Source organism: Condylura cristata, unplaced genomic scaffold (assembly GCF_000260355.1).
Source record: "Condylura cristata isolate star-nosed mole 26May11 unplaced genomic scaffold, ConCri1.0 scaffold00019, whole genome shotgun sequence".
Lineage (NCBI taxonomy): Eukaryota > Metazoa > Chordata > Mammalia > Eulipotyphla > Talpidae > Condylura > Condylura cristata.
The window spans coordinates 40,931,849-40,937,583 of NW_004567120.1; the positions used below are offsets into that span (position 1 = coordinate 40,931,849).

The 5,735-nt window shown below is 57.4% G+C and overlaps 1 protein-coding gene across 1 annotated transcript in view; it reads left to right on the forward strand.

Annotated features, from left to right (window-relative positions):
• The first annotated feature begins 4,300 nt into the window (after nt 1-4,300).
• The window catches only part of LOC101633940 (melanoma-associated antigen 10-like), an 8,704-nt gene continuing 7,269 nt past the window's right edge, over nt 4,301-5,735 (forward strand). Inside the window, exon 1 of the mRNA XM_012727108.1 lies at nt 4,301-4,322. The gene's annotated coding sequence lies outside the window, so the exon portion shown is untranslated. The remainder of the gene's footprint in view (nt 4,323-5,735) is intronic.

Genomic DNA, 5,735 nt, shown 5'->3' on the forward strand with positions numbered 1-5,735 from the left:
GGAATTGGCGAGACTTGCTGGGCATGGCCCCTGAGACTGGTGCACAGGCGCAGCCGCTGGTGGCCGCTAAAGCCAAGGCGGGGTCCCGAGGGGCCGAGGGACGCAGGCTGCGTGCACCCAACGAGGGTGAGGGAAGCACCTTTGCTGAATCAGATCGTGGCTCAAGTTGTTTTTTTAAGGTTTGCAGACTCAGGCCCTCCCTAGTGGTGCACGGGAGTAAGCCTCCACACTGCGAAGCTGTCTGCAGCCCCTGCAGCACAAATTCGATCCCTGGCCAGGGAGTGACCCCCCCCCCCAGGGCGCGGCAGATCCCTCCTGACCCGCCCACTGCTCCCCTCAGCAGTGGACTTCATCAGTCGGCCTGTTCTGCTCCCCGCTCTGTCTCTGGGGAATCTTCTCACTATCCCTGCACTTTTGGCCTGTACCCCAGTTCTTGTGTGCATAAATAAATAATCTTTAAAAAAAAAAAAAAAAGATAAGGCTCCCAGACTCGGCGAAAGAACAATGCTGGATACCAACACCTACTGGTAATTCGTGACTTACTTGACATTAGAGAAAGTCTTCCCACTGAGCATATTTAGAAGATGAAAGATCAGCAAAACAAAGGATCCTCACTCCATCCGAGGCCTATACGCATTATTCCGTTTGTAGTCTTTTTCTTTTAATAGTAGAGTGATAATGTATTTCAACCACGCGGGGTAGCGAATGTTTAGATGCTAGGTCTTAATGTATTGAGTTTTTCTAATGGCTAGGAGAACACAGCTTAACCATTTACAGTGGTTAATGTTATGTGCCTCTGAAATGGACTGTGTTCCACAGAAATTGGAGAAAGTCACTTACCTCCCATCTGGGGCTTCATTTCACAGCCCATCTTAGAAGTGCTGATGGGTGTGGAGCAGCCGAGCTTCCACTGGGCTCTGGAACTGCTTCGTGGCTGAAAGGTGTGAGGTGAGGTCCTCCTCCCTCCAGATGCTCTGGTGGTGGGGGTCAGGGAGGAGGCATCGAGGTCCATAGGCTCAGGGCAGATATGGGCAGCACATTCTGGAAGGTTCCTTACAACTCAAACAGCCCTTCTAACTTGTGCACATAATATTACTTATGGTACAGAATGGAATTTGCCTCAGGTATTAGTTTCCTGCCTTTGCTGTAAGAAATCACCACAAGCAGAGTGGTGTATCTTCTCTAACTACACATTTTATTCTCTTGCAAGTCTGGAGACAAGCAGGTGGAAATGGGTCTCACTGGCCTAAAGTTGAGGTGTCACATTGCTGAATTCCTTCTGGAAGCTCTAGAGGAGAAGTCCTGTCTTGCTTCCTCAGCGCTGAGTGACTATCTGCATCCCCTGATGGGCCCTTCCTCTGTCTGAAGCCAGTGGCGCAGTGCCTCTGACGCGGGCAGACGCCCCTGCTCCGGGCATGCGATGGACCCTGCGGTGCTGCTGGGCCCCTGGGGTGCACGGGCGCCTCTCTCTCTCACTCCGTCTGCAGCCTGCATGCCCCTTGCTGTGAAAGGTAATACATTCGTAGGTTTGGGGGGTTCAAACGTGGACATCTTTGGGGGCCACTCTGCTGCCCACCGCACCTCACTTCCTGCTAACTTCAGGTGGCGGGTGAGGTTGCAAGTGAGAGATCAGACAGTGTGGCTGCCTTTTCTTTTTTTGTTTTCTTCATTTTCTAGATGGGACTGAAGCTCAACCAGAAGTTCTGGAAGGTCACAGTGCTTCCCCACATCGTCCACTGGCACCCCGACCTATGCCAGCTTGTTTTCGTTTGGAAACAAGTGAGAAGAGCAGTGGCCTCCTTCAGGGAGCATCTGGCCTGCTGGGAGAACAGCCCCGCCACTATGCTGCCCAGGCAGATTGCAGCCCGCGGTGGGGAGGCGGGGTTTGGGGGTGGGCAGGGAAGCAGGCCAGGGGGCAGTGGCTGGGAGTGTGATCAGAATTGAAGTTTGACAGTGGGAGAGGAGCTCGGCCACACCTGCAGCCGGGTAGCTGTGCACAAGCGCAGTGAGAGGCTCCGCCACTCTCAGTACTGACAGTCCTTTGAAGTCTGGCAACCCCAGGTCTCCACAAGGCCCAATGGGCCAGCGGGAGGTCTCGCGTGCCCTCTGGAGGAGGTCGGCTAGCCAAGCTTTGACCTAGCCCCTCCACTCGGCACCCAGCACCCTTGCGACGTGTGCTCCGCGATACACGCGGGGTGGCCACGGCAGTGGTGCCCGCAGCAGCCAGTGTCCACCATGCCCAGCACACACCCCGCCGATCAGCCCTGTCCCGCGTGTGGAGAGAGACAGGGCCACACGTGAGCACCACTGGCGTTACTCCATCCGGGAGCTTCAGGGCAAACTGAACCCTTTAGCTCTGTCTAAATGGTTCCAGGGTCAGAAAGAGGAGTCATCCTGCAGTGAGCAGTGGGAACAGAGGCACTTGCACAGCTCCCTGGGGGTCACACCCCAGAACTGGCATCTTTCCACCATTGAGAGCGGCAGCGGTGAGGATGGAGCCACTCAGGCCGCACATGCAGCCGAGACCAGGGCGACAAGACCAGGGTTGGACCAGTTGGAGGTGATGGCAGCTGACCGAATGCAGAGGCTGAGCCTGAGTACAGGCAAGGAGAGATACAGGTCGGAAAGAATCAGGAGTTGACTAGCTGGAAAGAAGGGGGGAGAGAAGTCGCACAGCACTGGGGTCTGGGCCAGGGCCACTGGTGGCCCTTCCACGACTTAGGGACTCTCTGCAGACGAGCAAATGGGCGGTGCCGGGCCAGTTTGGGAAGAGCTGAACGTGGGGCGAGGGGTTCACGACGTGGCCCAAAGCTCACACAAGGAAGCCGGGGGTAGACACACTCAGTTGTGGGGGTCAGCCCAGGGAGTGTGTGACGGTGTCCATGCGAGTGAGCGAGAAAAGTGAGGAGCCCCAAGTCCAGATTCTTCAGGCAGCCCTGCACAGAAGAGACCTGAAATGGCTAGAGGGGCCGAGAAGTGAGAAGCCACGTCCATTAGGGACGCGCATCACAAGAAGCTAGGTCTGTGGTTATTTGGTCCAGCAGCCAGAGGAAATGAATACACAGGCATGGAGGCTCTGAGGAAGGCCGAGCTTAATGAACTCAGCTCTCTCACAGCCCAGTATGAGGACTGTCAGGAAATTCGGAGTCACCTGGAGCAGGGGAGGGAGCAGGATGGAAAGTCCCTGAAAAGGGCCCTGGGCTGCTGACCAGATGGGCTGCACCTTGGTAGTGCAAAGCACCTCAGGCACCAGTCTGGTGGCGCCCCCAGGTGCTCGACTGAAGCAAATGCAAATGGTCTTTGAAGGGACACACCTGCATCCGGGTCTCTTAAGAGTCGCACTAAGAATTTTCAAAAAAACCAGGCAGCTCACTGTAAGATGCAAGTAAATCAATAATTACAGCAACAACAGAAAGCCCGCAGCGAACACCAAGAGAAACAGCAGACACCAGATGAGAACTTGGAAGACACAGGTTACTCAGTGCTCAGACACCGAGAGCTGAGCGCTGATTCCTCTTGCATGGACTCCTGAGGGAAATGGTGACCCCTTCCAGCTCCCAAGTCAGGGATGGGGACGACGTAGCTTAACCGAAGCGAAAGGACAGCTCTCGACCCTGAGAGCAGAAAGGTGACTACCAGGGGAGAGGGAACAGGTAGCCGGGACGGGGGCGGTGGTGATCAGACAGAGCCGCAGAGGAGAGGGGGCACACACCAGACCACACAGAACAGAAAAAGAAAATGGCCCCAAAAAAAAAAAAAACAGAAAAAGAAGGAGGAGGGATGTACTTTGAAATTGGCCACATGGGAGCATTTATGCCACAGAAATCAGCTAATGGTATAAATCAGGGCTCTTTGTTTCTTCCCAAAGCCATGATTAAAACTTCACCCCTTCACCATTGGATGCAGGTTATGAGGTCACAGTAGATATTATCTTTATAGAAATAAAATCTAGCTGACCTTGGCTTTAGCAGGGAGGTTTCAGATGCAACACCGAGAGGACAATCTATGGAACAAAAAGATGGACACGAGGGACCACACCCACAGCCAGGCTTCTGCTCTGTGAAGCAAACTGAGAATGAAAAGACCAGCCGCAGACTGGGAGAAAAGACGAGCCACAGAAAAGACGAGCCACAGACTGGGAGAACATGTCCGCCAAATAGATAACTGAGGCCCTCCGTGGTGGCGCAACAGGTTAAAGTGCAGCACTACGAAGCTGGCCGCAGCCACTTCAGCATGAGTTCGATCCCCAGCCCGGGAGCTGACCCACATGGTGCAGCAGACCTCTCCTGACCGGCCGCTGCTCCCCTCAGGATTTGTCTCTGGTGAGTCCGCTCACTAACCCCTGCACCTCTGGCCTATCCCCCAGTTCTTGTATGCATACGTATGTATTACATCTTTCAAAAATATATGTAATAACAAACAACATGAGAACCCACCGGGGACAACTAAGGTGTTCGGTGGTGCTCGTGCATGGGGAGGGGAGTGGAAGCAGAGAGCAGGTGGGGGCAGAGGCATCAGGGAGAGGGATGCCAGGATGCAAAGGAGGAGACTCTCCACCCACAGATGTGAAGTAGCCCTCAGACCTCGAGGCCCGGAGCCCCAGGGTAACAGGTAACACCGGCCTCCCACGGCTATTCTAGTGACGCGTCATAAACAACGAGCAGCCGGCGGACCACATCGCGGGAATGGCAGAGCGGGATTCTTCCAGAAACCAGCAACCACACACGCCGCAGCCGCAGGGCGCCGGATGACGCGAACAGCCGGGCGCTCCCCGGTTCGCGTGTCCTTTCGGCTCCAAGCACGAGTGTGCACACTCCCGCATGTTGCACGCACAGGCACAGGGGAGGCAGCGCCCGCGAGGACCCTCAGTGCTGCGGGACCCTCATGCCCCCACGGGGCTCTGCAGGGTCTCCTCCGACACGCGGCCTCCCCCAGCCCGCGGCTCCGCTCCGCAGTCACCATCCCTGCGTGGCCACCAGGACTCCCAAGTCGGGGCGTCCACCACTGAGGCGCCCTGGGGAGAGGCCCCTGCTCTGACGGCGCCCAGCGGCCGCAGCCCCCCGCACCCCCCACTGTCCTGGGGCAGCCTCGTCGCGGGGCGGCGAGGGATGAGGACGGAATGAGGGATGAGGATGCCCCAATAACGGCTCTGGGGGGCCGGCAGAGAAGTGTGCACGAGCACCCCCGCCTGCTCAGGGAACTCGGGAGTCGGCCCTGGTTGGTCTGCGGGGTGCACGATCAGGTCGGCAAAAGCAGCACCTGCCTTGTGAGGACCCAGGTGGGACTGAGGGGCCCAGGCATGTGCCCCATGAAATCCCTGGGGGGACCCAGACAGGAGCATCCAGCTCACCTTGAGCTCGGCGAGTCAGAGCCTTGGTTTCAGGGGTGCAGGCTCAAGTGTGCCAAGAGCCGGGCAGGCCGTCCCCACGGTGAAGGACAGAGCAGCGCGCAGTGGCCTCCCCAACCCCCGAGATCTACCTCCGCCCCTCTCGACATCCTTGCTGGGGGGGTCCCCCATGGGGGCGGGGCGACGTGACGTCCACCGACTTCCGCTCGCTAGCCGACGTGAGGATTTAGTCTGAGGGGCGCACGCTCACGTCTGCGGAGGGTCGGGCCTGAGTGAGGTGAGGCCGGGGGACGAGCGAGGGTACCCGGAGCCGCCCCCCGGGAAATCCCTGCGGGACTGCAGAGGCTGGTCGGGGTGCGCACCCCTCGACCTCCGGGAACTCGGGGAG